General features: G+C 43.2%; 1 protein-coding gene across 2 annotated transcripts in view; it reads right to left on the bottom strand.

The window, feature by feature from the left end:
• STXBP6 (syntaxin binding protein 6) overlaps positions 1-15,886 on the bottom strand; it is a 300,438-nt gene extending 284,552 nt beyond the window's left edge. Inside the window, exon 1 of one of the 2 annotated variants that reach the window (XM_049768215.1) lies at positions 15,622-15,886. The gene's annotated coding sequence lies outside the window, so the exon portion shown is untranslated. Of the gene's footprint in view, positions 1-14,902; positions 14,961-15,621 lie in introns of those variants that run through there. The other variant, XM_049768216.1, reaches the window with a different exon arrangement.
• Between the last annotated feature and the right edge of the window lie 619 nt (positions 15,887-16,505).

Raw genomic sequence — 16,505 nt, 5'->3', positions numbered from 1 at the left:
CATTCTCTAGTTCCTTAAAGAGTCCATCTTCTAAGGGTCCAAATTTTCAAGTACTACTTTTTCCTCTATATCAAAAGGAGAAGTGCTCTCCAAAAACCATATTTGAGCATCCAATTGCGTATTACTCATGACTCCATCTATTGCTCATCACTATAAATATGCAGGGTTCTGGGAAATGTTTTCACTGAACTTTCTATTTGTCTTTAAAAAGTAAAACAAGGGCTGGAGAGATAGCACAGTGGAAGGGTATTTGCCTTGCATTCAGCCGATTCAGGATAGATGGCATCCCATATGGTGTCCTATGCCTGCCAGGAGCGATTTCTGAGTGCAGAGCCAGGATTAACCCTTGAGCATCACCGAGTGTGACCCAAAAACCAAAAAAATAAAAGTAAAACAAGGGAGTAGGTAGATAAAACTCAAGGGCTAGAACACATGGTTATCATATGAAGCCACAGGTCTAATATCCAGCACCATTAGGTTCCACAAGCACTATTGGCAGTAACCCTTCAAGCATGTGTGGTTCCCCCCCACCCCAAAAAATAAGAAGCAATGCAAACAACACAGTTGATAAAAAGCAAGCAGTATGGGAGAAATAGAGCAGGATCTTATGGGGTGTCTGTCTTATTTTTCTTTATTTTTGCTTGCTTTGGGGGCCACACTGGTAGTGCTCAGGACTTACTGCTTGTTCTGCACTCTGGGATCACTTCTGGCAGTACTAAGGGAACAATTGTTGCCAGGATGCCCACTCAGGGCATCCACTGTTGAAATACATATTAATTATGGAGTCCTGGATGGTGATGGATGGTGATGGGATGGATGGAGAAGGGGCCTTTCTCTGCCGGCCCAGGCCACGCACCTGCATCCCCTTCCAGCCGGCGAGTCTGAGGGTTCAGGATAGTCACCAGGAAATAATCCACAGGCAGTCAGGTTTCAGGAGACATGAAGCTTTATTGATAATACACCCTAGCCACCTAGGCTAACCTTTTAAGCAAGCTCTCATCAGCTGCCCTGATATCTCCTTATTTCTGCCATCTGAAACCTCTCCCAATCCTCCCTCTGAATCCCCTTTACACCCCTCACACAATCCTTGTGTTACCTCCCAAAGACCCCTCCCAGAAATGGGCTGGTTTTACCATCAGGTAAGATTGCACAGGAAGATGGGGGTGGGGTGACAATCCACTTGCAAGGTTAGCATATTACCTGCTGCACTAGCTCTCTAGAGAGTTCCTGTCTTTCAAGTGTATGGGCACACATTCAAATTTCAGTGTCCCATGTGTACTAGATGCAATCTCCAGTGCTACAAGTAATTCCCAGCTGAACCACAGCCAAGTGTGATTCAGCACCAGGAAAGGCCCATCCCCCCTGAAAGCTCTACAGCTAAAAAGATATGCAAACACTCTGGCCAGAAAGAGCAAGCACCAGTGCAAGTCTCTGGGAGCAGCTGTGTCAAGTATGTAAGTCCTGCAACCTGAAGTTCAAGCTGTGGTGAGCACCAAAGCTAGAAACACAGGTACCAATAGCACAGCCAGGTATGCATGCAACACAAGTCATCACAGCAACATCAACAACAATAGAGCAAAGGATAAGGGAATTAAAATAAATTTTTAAATAATTTTAATTTTTGAAAAGGAAAGTGAGTGAAGAACAGGGAAAGATCTCATAGAGCTAACGCATGTGCATTGCGTGTTCGATAGGCCCTACTACTAACTAGACCAGCCTTCTAGTAGACACTAAGCACAACTGGATGTGGCCCAGATGGCCCACTCCCCCTAATTAAAATAATCAATTATAAAAACAGTCAAGAGATTTTAACAAGATTTTTCACAAAAGAAGATATTCCAAATGCCCACATACGCAGAGGATACTAAACTTCAAATGATGACAAGAGAATACAAATTAGAAGCAGACTGGGGCCGGGCGGTGGTGCTAAAGGTAAGGTGCCTGCCTTGCCTGTGCTAGCCTTGAACGGACCGCGGTTCGATCCCCCGGTGTCCCATATGGTCCCCCAAGCCAGGAGCAACTTCTGAGCACATAGCCAGGAGTAACCCCTGAGCGTTACCGGGTGTGGCCCAAAAACCAAAAAAAAAAAAAAAAAAATTAGAAGCAGACTAAGAGACCTCTATACAAGCATCAACTAAAATCAAATGGTTTATCAAACTAAGTATTGGCATGGCTATGAAATATCTATTCATACCCAACTGAAATGACCATTCTGGAAAATCATACCAACTAAAATTAAACATATAGGTCCATTATAAAACCTAGCAATGTGCACACCTCTACGGTCAAAATACTCATGTGCAGGAATGATACTGGAAGCATTTATAGCAGCCCTAAACTAAAACAATTCCAATGTGTATCTTCAAACAAATGACTTTCAAATAATGGAATACAACGCAAGTACAATGCATGAACAAAATGAGTAACTCACAATATTGCATCAGTCAATAAAGAATATAATTATCTGTGTGTCCTCAATAAAATAGGAAAAGATTATTGATGGTGTTAAAAGTCATAGCCATGGGAGAAGGAAATCATTAAAAGTTGGCGAGAATCTAGGGTGCTGGTGACTGAACTGGGTTCAGGTTAAATAAGTTTGTTTACAGAATAGAAACTCACTAACCTTGTCCCAGGGTAATTTATGATTATTTTTATTTATATGCAAAACTTACTTAAAATATAGTTAGGGCCAGAGCAGCAGTATAGCAGGCAGACTCTTGTCTTGCAAATAGCTGACCTATGTTCGATTGATGCCTGGCATCCTATATGATCCCACAACCCCCTCTAGGTGAATTCAGAGCCTGGAATAAGCCCTGATACAACTAAAACACCAGTAAATTAGTTAATTTAGTTAAAATTAGAATCTTTATATTTTCAAGCCAAGCCCTAAAGATGCTTCTTTCTGTGCAAAGCCAAATAAGGTGAGCCAGTGGCATAAATATATTCAGTCAGTTCCCAGTATAAAGAACAAAAGAATCCAGGTCATGCTCCCTTGCCCATGCCAACTAGCTCCCACTGTCACTTTGAAGCCTGTGATTCTGAGGGAGTCTATGATTCTGACCCTCCAGGCCTTTTTCTCTATGTCATAAACACCTGGATCATTAGGAGAATTCAGTGAGTTACAATAAGTACTTTGTTTGCCATAGACCTGCCTTCCAATACAGGTTCTTAAGACAGTATCACATCTCTTAGCACATGGTCTTGGAGAGCGAGGAGAACCTGAGGAGAGTTGCAGAGATTCTGAGATATTTGGGGCAATATTTTTAAGAGCTTTGGGAGACAACAGCAGAGATTCATTATAAAATTTCATTTCACTTGAGCAAGAGATAGGAGACTTTTCATTCTCAACGCTGTATCACTGAGAGCCACTCTGTAATGAGTTTTCTGTCATAAATGAATACTTTCAAGCTCACATCTAGAAATGAAAACATCATTTTGAAAGCATCCAATTTTTTCTACTCTTCCTTATGCTCTCATTGAGTTTCAAGTTTCTGTGGTCACACAATTTGCAGTTTCTTAGTATGTAGCTCTCTAGACATCTGTCTCTGTCTCCCAGGTTGGGACTAATGAATCTGAGTGAGGAGATGCAATGCAGGAATAGCAAGCCTGGCCTCCCACATACTTAACACTACCTCCCAATCCTTGATCATGGACTAACAACCTCACCAAGATTGGGAGCCAATTAGAAATGCAAAATTTGGAGCCAAGGTATAGATAGCATCAAGGGCACTTTGCTTGGCATGCAACAGATCAGGGTTTGATCCAATGCACCTCATATGCTCTCCTAAGCCCTGCCAGGACTGATCTTTGAGCACATAGCCTTAAGTATCACTGGGTATGATCCCCAAAAATACAAACAGAAAGAGAAATGCAAAGTCCTTAGGCTAAGCAACTTAGCTGTTTCTAATGGACATAAAGTTTGAGAGGCTCAGACTTTGGTCATGGAGCTGCCAATAGACAAATTCAGGCTAGATGTTAAGCCACCTCTTTTTAAAATAGCCTTCTATAGCCCTCTATTTCTTGAGAAACCCAAGGAATATGGCCCACATGAATAAGTCAAAGGGCCAGCCTATTATTTTCTTTTCTCAACTGTTAGGTTTTTTTTTTTAACTTTATTTTTAGGGCCATTCTGGCATTGCTTGAAGGTGCTCCTACCAGTGTTCAAGGGACTGTGTGCTGCTGAGAAACAAAACATGACCTCCTACATGCAAAGCATGCACTCAGGTCCCTGTGTACTCTCTCCAGTCTTCAATATTACAATTTGTGGAACTTGGAAGAGTGCAGATAGTAGGCAAGGTGGAAAGGTGTGTCTGGTCTCATTTATCTGGAACTCTCAGGAAAGCCAAGAGGAAGAAGAAAAGTATAAATCTAAACATTAACTCAGGGAAGACAGATGCTAAGCCTAGCATATAGCTGGTGGCGGGTATTCTGCAGACTTTGTAGTACTGCAGTCAGCTTCCATTCTGCTACAGGCGTAGTGACATGACCTTTCTGTGTCTCAATTTTGTCCACTGTATAACAGCAATAAATAACAATACCTACTACTTCTAAGTTGTAAGAATAAAAGGAATGGGTTTACTAAGGGCTAAAGACCCTGTGGACTCTGTTAGCACATAATCACCTCCAGAAAAATGTTAATAAAAAATAACAGACTGACTGAAAAATTCATAGAAGAGACAGTGGCAGATGTGTGTTGGAATGGGATATGGTCTGAGAAAAAAGCAGTCGTGCAGCTCAATGTATTTTTGATTCTCTCCTCTCTGCCAGATATGTTAGACCTCAGAAACCAGAATAAAGACTCTTTTCTTGGGAATTAATGTGGTGGGATTTATGAAGGGAATAATCAATCCCTAGAATGACTGGAACTATGTGATTCTAGGGTTAACAATAAATAACAACTATCAGAAAAGGACCTGATTATAAAGGAAAAGTTTCTTTGCCCAGTAGGTAGAAATGGGAGAAAGGGCCACGGAGCTGTTTTTTAAGGGGATCCCAAAATGTCCTGAGTGCCCAGGGTGACTCCTAGTGATATTTCAGTAATTGGTTTTTCAATATGAGGGCCCAAGAGCACAACGCTGCTCAAGCCTAGTGGTACTGACAAGGGGCCTCCAGGGTTAGAGCCAGTGAGGCTTCAGAAACCAGAAGATCCAAACCTATATGGGTGCTAAACCCTGAACTATTGCCCCACACTGCTAGGTAGTTGGATTTGTTTGTTTTTATGGGTATGAATTCATTTTAAGACTAACTTCAGGACAGCTTCCTTATTGTTACTTAATGACAGGGTGGATCAAATTCTTCAAGAACAGTATTTACTTCTCACTGGCTTTCCCTTTCAACTAGAAATGGCAACACATTTCAACAAATTTTTCAGAACAAAACAGATGGTTGAGAGTGAACCTTGCTGACCATTTTCGGATTCCAGTAGGAATTATGGGAAGTATTGAGGTAAATGGATCTTCTCACTTCCAACCAACATCCCTTCCATCTCTGGGAGAGCCAGGAGTGACAGAAAGAGACTAGTGAGTACATAAGGCTTGATGCCCTTGCTCTCACCTTCCAGCACTGGTACAACAGCAGATGAAGTGCTCATCCCTAGCATTGGACCTACATGAACAAATAAATGCATTTTCCTCAGAGTTGCCTCCTGCCAAGCAGTGCAGTGAGAAGGGGGAGGAACAAGGCCTCAGGATAAAATTACTGTCTTGAAGAAAGCAATGAATTTTAGGCTATGTGAAAATGAGACACTAGTTTGATTTACCACATCATAGTCTTGTTATAAAAACAAACAAATGAAACAAAACAAAACAAAAACCACTTTTTTGAAAGAAAAAAAAATCCATATGTATTGCTAGCCCAGAAGAAAGTGAATAGGAAAAGAGATCCTTCAACTTAATTGGACTCTAACACAACCTCTTATTTCCTCTCATGTCAAGTAATGATAAAGGAATGAACAGAAGAGAAGTTAACAAACCACAGCTCACTTTGTGTTATGCTGAGCACAAAATTCCCTAAGCCAGCTCTGTGCCATGAGGCATGCACTCTCCAAAGATTCAGCATCTTTGGCTCAAAGTGCCATCCTGTGGTCTACTCACTTCAGCCTCACCCTTTGGGGCCAGCAGAGAGCATTACATCTCCCAAACTGCAGTAGAGGAAAATGAAGCAGGGTGAAAGCAAGATTATATAGGGCACAAGAAGGAGAATTAAGGCCAGTGGCAGAATTTGGTCCCCCACACCTTCCTTTTTCATTGCCAGGAATTTAGTAACTATTGCATGAAAGAAAAACAAATGAAATATCCACATTTTCTGAAGTCAACAATGAAACAATGATTGCCAACTGTATTCCTACAAATTTCTACTCGGTTCTCAAGAAAATTTTAGCTTATTTTATTTCCTTTAATTTTTCATAACAAAGGTAGGGTGAGACCTAAGGTCAAAAGGGAAGAAGGTCAGGAGGAGCTGAAACATCATACCAACCCAGAAGCTCAATGATGACTTTTTGGTCCAAAAGAGCTGAAGACAAACTATAGTGAGCAAGATGCTTTCATTAAATGCAACCAATAGCTCTTTGATATGTGATACCACATATAACTTCCAGCGCACCACCAGTAATGACCCCTGAATGCATAACCAGTAATAAGCCCTGAGTATCACCCAAAAACTAGATAAATAAACCAATTTGATCAAAGCAACATATCTTGACTAAATTTTGCAGACTCATACTGTATCTGTACCAAAACTATGGCAATGTGAAAACCAATAGCAAAATAACATTGCCCTCAAGACTAGAATTCATGGTCATGTCTCCTTATTCATTCCTCTACAAATCAAATCATCCTCCCTGATGACTTTTCTTTTTTATTTTTTGAGGGGGGAGGTTGGTTTTTAGGCCACACCTGGTAGTACTCAGTGGTTATTCCTGGCTCTGTGCTCAGGAATCATTCTTGGCAGGCCTAGGGGACCATTTGGATGTCAGGGATCGAACCTAAGTCATCCACATGCAAGGCAAATGCCCTACCCACACTACTATCACTCTAGCCCTGAATTCATTCTTTTTTTTCCCTTGTAAGTACCTAATTTCCTAGCCCTTGTGGAAAGAAGGAAAATTAGGTACTTTTTTAAGAACTAAGTTCTACTTTGACTTTAGGGATAAGAGGAGAGCGGCTTACAAGTTCAATTCCCTTGCCCAAACTCCTACAGTAAATTAGCTATGCAGTCAGAGTCCTTATTCCTCCCTCTCCTCTCTAGAGACTCTTTTCCAAATTGTTATCAGCTTTTACTCAGTGATACAAAGATCCCACAGACCCACAACATCCACACCAACAGGAATTTGTTTGACTCGGAGGCTCCAGCCAAGACCTACTGATCATAATCTGCACTTTAACAAGATCCCCAGGTACTTCCTATACATGCCTAAGAAGCAGAGGGTGGCCACAGGACTAAAGAGAAAATCTGAAAATAAAAAAAGGGGGGTGGAGAAGTGGAGGCACACAGCAGCCTCAGCTCCAGGGGGATTCAACCTTATTTAGCATCAGGACTCTTGCACCCAAATATGCTGATGCTTGAGTACTATCATGGAGCCCAGGAACCCAGCTTGATAATGATTACAGAATCTTGACAGAGTTCCTTTTAAAGGCAGTCTAAACAATATTTCTATCAACAAATCAGGAAAATGACACAAGCACATCAAACACAAGTTCTTCTCCAGGGAGACACTCAATCAAAGCTGCCCAGTCAGCATTGCCTATTGCCCAGCAGGGATGCTCAAATGTGGACCTATTCCAGAAATACTTTCCCATCTGAAGATCAGGAAGTCTAGAAACACTGTCCCATCTAAAAATCATTGGGTATTTGCTATGAAAAAGATCCCATTGAATCAGGAACAAGTTGGAACAAAATCTTGATAATTCAGATGAAGGTAATTGAGAAAGAATGACAGGAAGATCCAAGAAGAAACAATGACAGACAAAAATAAATAAATGATATAAGTTTTCCCTAGAGCAGAAATTTTGACCTAAAATTGATGCTCTATTTCTAGATCTCTCACCAGTTCTCTTTCTTAAGATACTCCTTTCACTAGACACAGTAGTCCCCCTTTTTTAATAAGGGGGACCACTTATATGCTAGGAGAGGCTACTCCCAGCTTGAGGGATTAATTCTGGTGATATTTGGATTACCTTTCAGCACAGAAATACAATCTGAGGCTCCTGCATACACTCCAATACTTTGAGTTATCTCCCTAGTCCCCTTATTAACTTTAATTAATATGTAATGTTCTTAACATAGGGTCTCTCTTTTTATTAATATGTAATTTAGAGGTTATAAGTCTATTTGGAGTTGTATAATTAATACCACTATCTAATTCCAGAATAATTTTTAGCCTTATAAAAATTTTATAGATTTACAGTCATCTATGTTTCTGTATTTTCATTTCTCCCTAAAAGAAAACCTCATGCCTTTCCATAGCTTGTGGCAACTACTAATGCACTTTATATTACCATGAATTTGCCTATTGAATATATTTCATCAGTCATAAAATAAGAGGATTTTCAAACTAGGATTTTTTCATGTAATGTGTTCCCAAATTTTACCCATGTTGTAGCATGAATCACACTTCATTCTTACTGATAACTCCACAATAGCCTGTTGTTTGGACACATCACATTGTTTGTACTGTCTCCAGTTGGTAGACAGTAGACTGTTCCACTTTGGGGCTATTTTGAATAAAATTATCATGAACATTTGTGTATAAGTGCTTAGCGGGAACACATTTCCTATTTTCTTGGATATTTCTAGAGGTGGAATTTGTCATGAGGTATCCATTTGGTAAAATCAACATTTTGAATAACTACCTGCTTTCCAAGGTGCTTAACTATTCTAGAGTATTTTTTGTTTGTTTATTTGTTTTTGGGTCACACCTGGCAGCGCTCAGGGGTTCCTGGCTCTAGCTCATGAATCGCTTCTGGCAGGCCCAGGGGGACCATATGAGATGCTGGGATTCGAACCACTGTCCTTCTGCATGCAAGGCAAATGCCCTGTCTCCATGCTATCTCTCTGGCCACATTCTAGGGCATTTTTACCAGCAAAATGATTTATTTGTTTCCCAGTGAATCTACATTCTCCTCAACCCTTGCTATTTTGTGGTTCTAATCATAACCATCCCTGGGAGACTAGGAAGGGTTCCCTCATTTTTAGGGAAATATTTCCCTAATGTCACTAAGTATCTTTCCATGTACTTGTTGATGTTGTTTGTATATTTATTTGAAGAAGTGACTGAAGTAATTTGGGGTCACCCCTGTTTATTTATATGTGTGCTAGCCTCAAATCCATGACCTACTGTTCTACTACTAAGCTCCATACCCTGCCCCTTTAAATTTTTGAGTTGAGTTTATTTGCCTTTTTAAAGGGTTGTAAGAGTTCTCAGTTCTTTCTTCTTGCTCTTAAGAAAACTTTAATGAAGATCCCTCTTTCAGGGAAGCTATTAACCAAATATCCAATAATTTCCAACTGGACCTACATTTTAATTATCCCTCCTTACCTGAATCTCTACTCTCTAATAGCCTATTTTAATAGCCTATAAGCAAAAATGATATAGAATATCTCCTAAAACATGATATGCCTGGATACAAATTTCATTCTATATTATTAATTTCAATAACAAATATACAAAATAGTAATAGTATATTTTTTAATTTTTGTCTTTGTGAGCTCCAGAATATTTCTCCTATTTTCACTAGTCTATGGGTGAAAAAATAGGTTGCAAACCTCATTTAAAGTCTTAGAAGTCTCACCACACTTCTTTTTATCTTTTTTTTGGGGGGGGGGCACATTTAAAGATACTCAGGGTTTACTCAAGAGCCACACCTGGCAGTGGTCAGGCACATATGGTATAAAGGAATCAAACCTAGATACCTACATGCAACACATTACACACTGTACACTCTCACCTGGACCCACATACTTCTTTTCTTGCCTTTAGCTAGAGGGTTGTGCCTCTGCTCCTGCTTATTCATAGCTGCCTCTCTGGGCTCACTAGAATCCATGTGTTACATTAGGAACTTACAGAATCAAAACACTTAACAATAGTTTCTTTGAAACTGCTACAAACTTACTGAGTCTTGCACTGCACTCAGTCCCTTTCTTGTGTAGTCTGAAAATTGTTGAAACACAACATAAATAACAAGACTTCATACTTCAACTCCTTTGTAATAACAACCTAAAGAGCCTTTCTTCACAATACACAGAGCTGCCCATCAGTTATAAAGTTTTTAGTGCCCCTCTATGGAGCCCTTGCTAGTCATTGCTGTAGAAAATAGTTTTATTTTACTCTGAAATTAAAAATAGTAATTATCTATAGTGTTCATTAATCAATTAATATCAAATTAAATTTTATATTGAAGGTCCCTTTATTGTAGGGACCTACTTCACAAGAACACCCTGTTATGAATGCTATGAAATAACATGTTAGAATTGCTAGAATATACTCATTCAGTCTTGGAGGTTGAAGAGATCACACACAGAATCCCCAAAATGTTCTGTGTTCCAGAAAACATTTAATTGAACAAATATAATCAAGATTTTATGTTGACACTATAAACCATAGTATTTCACAGATACTTTTATACAATGGTGCATGAGTTGAGATTCCCTAAGGGATAGAAACATAATAGGCAGAGCTTCCAAATTGATTTGCCCTTTACAAGAGCACACCTATTAACATCCAACCCATAGCATTCTTCTGAGATACTCAGGAAACTGCTGAGGTAATTCAATTGCTGCTCAATTCTATCAGCTGGACAGCACTGAGTAGTAACCATATTTGCTACCAGGTCAGGGCAGCCAAATTTGCTTTACTTTTGAATACCTTCAATTGAAAATTCCTCTATTAATATGGTATTTCACAGAAAAAGAAAACAGAAACTATACATTAATTGTGCTCATAATTAAGATCCATCTGGATTTCTGCAATTGAAAAATTAATGGCACAAAGAATTATCTATATATTCAAATTGAGCAATAGCAGACTTATCTAACAATAAGTTTAAAAGCACCCTCTAAGGGGTGGAAAGTTAGGACAATGGACAAGGCACTTGCCTTGCATGTGACTGACCCGGGTTTGATCTCCCACAAACCATATTGTCTTCCCCCCTCACCCCCAGCACTGCCAGGAGTGTTTTCCACATGCAGATCCGAGTTACTCCTGAGCACTGAGGAGTATTGCTAAAAAAAAAAAAAAAAAAAAAAAAAAGGAAAGGAAGGAAGGAAGGAAGGAAGGAAGGAAGGAAGGAAGGAAGGAAGGAAGGAAGGAAGGAAAGGGCACCTTCTCAGGAGATTGAGGGAAAATGAGCTTTCCAGGAATGTGCTATGCCTCTGTCTTCTTCAGTAACACAGCCCCAATGACTAAAAAGAATGAAGTATCATAATTTCTCACAACAAATGACCAATGGAGCAAAGGAGCCACATGAGGCACTAAGAAAAGAAAACAACCAAAGTAAGGAAAGAGAATGGCCCCACCCTGGAAAAATATAAACATTGTGTTATGGGAAAGACTTTTAAAATAGAAATATTCCCTACTCATTTAGGAGGCCACTAGGAGAAGCCATCAAATGATTTAGTGAGTCTTGAAAATTTAGGACCTAAATGTTATTTCTTCCACTCAGAGTGCTGATTACCATCAGGAAAACAGGCATGGGCCTGGCAGATTATCTACTAAAGCACTAAGTGCTCCACTTGAGTTTTTGAATAGGTTTCTAATTTACTGATAGGTTTCTCTAGTGCTAATTATTTTAAAATAAAAAACAAAGTACAAATGCAAAGCTAAGATAAAGCTTGATGGTCAGTTAGGATTTCTTTGGCAGAGCAACACCAGAACTAGCTCAAATACTATCCTTTTCTGATACTTATTCCATTTGGACTGAACTTTTTTTGGGACTGAACCTTCTTAATCCATTTAGGACTTGAAATTGAACCTTCTTTCTCCCTGAGGATGTCATCTTTGTAAATCCCCTGACTCCAGGGGGCTCCCTTCCAAAGCTTCTCTTAGGCAACTTGGTTCAAAGTCAAGGCCACCATCTGGCCACCAGAAGATTTAGCAGGATCTAAGTTTAGGACCAGAGCCTAGGAGAAAAGAACACAATTTTAAACTTGGTTTGTACCCAAATAGCATTAGATGATGAGCTAAGATAATGGAGCATTATTCTACACAGCTGCCCCCAAAGCTGGTCTTCCCTACTGCAGGCAATACCACTATCCTTCAGAAGGATCAGAAGGCCAAGACTGGATCTGGCTACCACAGGCACCTGTCACAGTAAAAGCACACCTACTCTTACCCCTAAACCCTCCAGGAGTAGCAGGTCTTTCAGATAAAACACTGCACCGGAAATTGTATAGAACCTGCTCATAAGTGATTCAACCTGTTTTTCAGTCATCAGGTTCAAAAGGCCAGAAGTTTGTGTCACTCCTCTGTACACACAATTGTGATTGCTAAAAGAAAAGAAATAGGGTGACAGTAGACATTGGTGAAGGGATTGGTGTTGTAAGCCTGAAACCCAATCATGAATTATTCTGTAATTTCATGGTGACTAAATAAAAAAATTAATGAAAAGAAATAGATTGATTGCTGGAATTTTCAATATCAGAGTATCCTACTACATTCTACCCAGGAGTGACCTAAAAATCAGAGAACAAGTATTTGAAAGTATAAAGAAAGGGAAATCCTATCTTTGGGTGTCTCTAAATTTTCTTTAGAAGAACAATTAGAATTTAAAGCAGGCAACATTAATTGGCATAAGTTTTAGCTATCCAAAATGTTGTGGGCATATTCTTAAATTTGAAGGGTTAAAATAATAGCTTTTTATGGAGCTAAGACCTAACTGGGTTTAATCCACAGCACCACATACAATCCTCTGAACCCTGCTAGGAGTGATCCCTAAGTGCAGAGCTAGGAATAAGCCCAGAGAACCACGTAGTAGTCGTAGTAGTAGTAGTAGTAGTAGTAGTAGTAGTAGTAGTAGTAGTAGTAGTAGTCATCATCATCGTCGTCGTCATAATAAATAGCATTTCAGAACAAATATCACCTCTATTAATCTTTCAATCCCCTAAACTATAGGTGTGGTCCCTGACCAAGATATACATCTTTGGCATCCCCCTTCCCTCACTGCCAGAGAACTGGCCCCACATGAAGTGCCAGCTGAGTTAAGCAGCCCTTTAGATAAGGGTTGCTTACAAAATGTCTGATGCCCGAATTTGAGTATCTCTGCACTAGCATCTGGCAAGCTGCCACAACAGGGGTGGTGGGTTGGGCATCAAAGTCAAGGGCTTGATAAAACCTCTAATAGCCTAGAGAGAAAGATAACTTTCCTAATCTAGACTCAGATCACCTGGGACCTTATTCCAGGCCCTTAGTCTAAGAACAAATTCACCTAGGATGGAGAGTCCTTAGTTCAAGGTCACTGTTAGAGGTTTGTCAAGAGTGACAGTACAGGGTGGGCTGACCCCTCTACTGTGGTTGTTAAACTACTAGGCTATTGCTGACAAGCAAATTCTGAGGCCCAGGACTCTGAACACTCATCTTTCAAGCCCAATGTTCTCCCAGTCTGTCCCCTGCTACTTTCCTCAGCTACTAATGAGGGCTGGAATCTTACCCCATAAAATAAAGATGGATTTAATGGGAAGAAAGAAAAATCATAAAGAGCAACTTCCAAGATCTAAACAACTTAAACCTCTTGAAGAGTGGGAAGAAAGACAGCTCAGGTGTCCTGTTAAAAAGTGCTGGGGGGGGGGGGAGGAGGGAGACAGAGAGATAGCACAGAGGTAGGCGTTTGCCTTGCATGCAGATGGACAGTGGTTCGAATCCCGGCATCCCATGTGGTACCCTGGACCTGCCAGGAACGATTTCTGAGCATAAAGCCAGGAGTAACTCCTGAGCCCTTCCGGGTGTGACCCCCCCCCAAAAAAAAAAGTGCTCAAGGGACTTCAGCCATGCCTGGGATCTAACCAAGAGAGCCTTCTGCAAGGTAGGCCCCTTATCTCCTATATTAGAGCTAACGTCTAGGAATTAACCATTTTAAATTTTTTTTTGAAAACCGGGAAAGTGCACAGTCACAATGAGAGATGACTGGGACTCTAGAGTTTCTAAACACTTTCTATTTCCAGGATCTCACCCTAGTCTGATAACAACTATGCGAGGGGAGGAGAGAGACCCCCCCACTGAGAGGAAAAAACTAATGCTCAGAGGCCACCCGTCGGTTTTAATGCACAACCATCCCTTGGAAAGTCGAAACTAGACTCCGAGAACACCTTTCGATCTCCACATCTGGACATCTGTCCAGAGGAAAAGGCAAGAGGAGAAAAGCATGCTGCAAAAAACAGGCAACCCCAAAGCCCTGGTAATATAGGAGCAGTGTGTGGGTGTCTCTTTAAGAGCTTAACACACAAACCAAACAGCCAAGGTGTTCCTCCAAAAAAGAAAAAAAGGGGGGGGGGGAGAGCGAGCGAGCGAGCAGGAAAGGCATATTTGGAGCCTGTATAGTCACTTCTGGAACAATTCCCACTAGCAGCCTCGGAGGCGAACAAGAACAGCGGCGCACTGCCGGGCTGAAGTTCCTCCACCCTCCGGTTATGACAGCGCAGCTCTGAACTAGTGTGCAGGCAAAGCTCCAAAACTCAAAACAAGAAGTGAAATAAAGTGAGTCCAGAAGAAACTGGGCAGCATTCTGCACCCCCTTGTAACTTGTCCCGGCCAATTCCAGGGAGAGCTGCGGCCGCCTGACGCGCAGCAGATATTCCGGGAGAGGGTGGAGCAAGGCTACTTACTGGGGGGCCCCTCCTAGACCCTGGGGGCAAGTGTGACAAAGGTGGAAGGGTTCTTGGGGAAGTTCTGGATCACCCGGATCCTGGCACCTACCCGAAGTCACAGTCCGTAGTCGCCAACTCGGCACCCCACTGCCCTTTTCCTCCAAACCCGTCCAGATGCGGGGCGGGCGGGGACTGTGGCCCCAAGCTAAGGCTCGAGGAACCCCCTCCCCGACAGCTGTTTGGGTGCCCGAGGCGCGCGCCAGGAGCGCTCCCAACTCCCCAGAGCCTTTGGCCACGTCTGAAGTCGGGGAGGGGCGCAGCTCGCCCAGCGAGCCCGAGCCCGGGGAGCGCCCAGCCCCGTTCCAGCAGCAGTGGCTCTCGCAGAAGAACCCCGGGGAGCTCCTGAATTTCGGCTGCGGGGTAGCGGGAAAAGCTCGGCCCAGGGGCTCAGCTCTTCCAAATGGGGGGGCCTCCGGCGGCACCCCGGGGGACTCATCCTACGCGGAGCCAGAGGCGGGAAGAGGGTGCCACTGGCAACTTTCAGAGAAACTGCTCCCCCTTGCAGCTTGCTGGAGCCCGCTATTTCAGGAGCTCTGGGGTTCCCTCTCCGCACTCCAAAAGCAAAAAAGCAGCCGCTCTGCTCGGGCGCGCAAGCCTTTTTCTCCCGCCAACTTAAGCATCCCCAGAGCCGCTAGTGGCCCCGCAGCGTGGTCCTCTTCCAGGCTTCCCGCAGCAGGGGGGATGAGGCGCGGGAAAGAAACCCTGATCGCCGCAACCCCTTCACCCCGCAGCACCCTCGCGGCTCCCCCATGCCCAGGTCCTACCTACCTCGTAACGCGGTTCTGGCCCGGGCAGTGCCAGTGCGCCGCACGCGTCCCAGCTAGAGAGGCTCCTCCCCGGGGGCTGCCCCACGCCGGGCTCCGGACTTGCTCCAGCCGAGCCCGGGTGGGTGCTAGCTGGCCGCCCCGCAGCGCGGGCCGAAGGAAAGATGCGGGGTACGGAGGGAGGGGACTCCAGGCAACTCCAACTCCGGGCACCCGAGCTCCAGCTGCAGCCGCGCGCCCGCCTGCCGCCGAGTGCGAGCGCCTGCGAAGCCAACCTGCCCCCGCGGCCGCCTCTGAGCATGCCCAGTGCCGCCGGGGGTGAGCCCGAACGCCCTGACCCGGGGCCCAGAGCTGCCGCGGGGGGACCGGGAGCCGCCCCAGCCTGGGGAGCGCGGGGGGCCTCGGACCCAGAGGGACAGGATCAGGGTCAGCCAGGCTGCCCCAGGAGCCAGGACTCCGGAGAAACTAGGCCGAGGGCAATGCAAATTGCATTAGAAGTTTGTGGGCTGGGGAGGTGAACAGACTGCAAAGAGTCTAAGAGATGGCATTGGAAGGAAGGAATCAGGGCCCATTTCTTCTGCCTGGGAGAACAAGTGGGCTTAGCAGAGGAGTTCTACTTGGTGCATTCGTCGCTGCGTGCCCAGGGTACCTCCGTGCCAACTCCCAGAGCTCGTGGGGCCTGATGAACCCGTTCATGGGGTGTAAATCTGGTAAGCGGTGACCCGGAGAAAGCTCTCGACGGGCACACAGAGGCAATTCTGCTCTAAATGTCCATCTTCTATGGGGCTCATTCAGGCCATCTGGTTTTACAAGAAATGCAAGGGCAGATGTAGCTTAGGATTTTGGTTATTGGGGGGATGTTTTGTTTGTTTACGTAGTTTTTAAATC

This window comes from Suncus etruscus, chromosome 2, assembly GCF_024139225.1.
Source record: "Suncus etruscus isolate mSunEtr1 chromosome 2, mSunEtr1.pri.cur, whole genome shotgun sequence".
Lineage (NCBI taxonomy): Eukaryota > Metazoa > Chordata > Mammalia > Eulipotyphla > Soricidae > Suncus > Suncus etruscus.
This window is presented reverse-complemented; position numbering and strand designations above follow the sequence as displayed.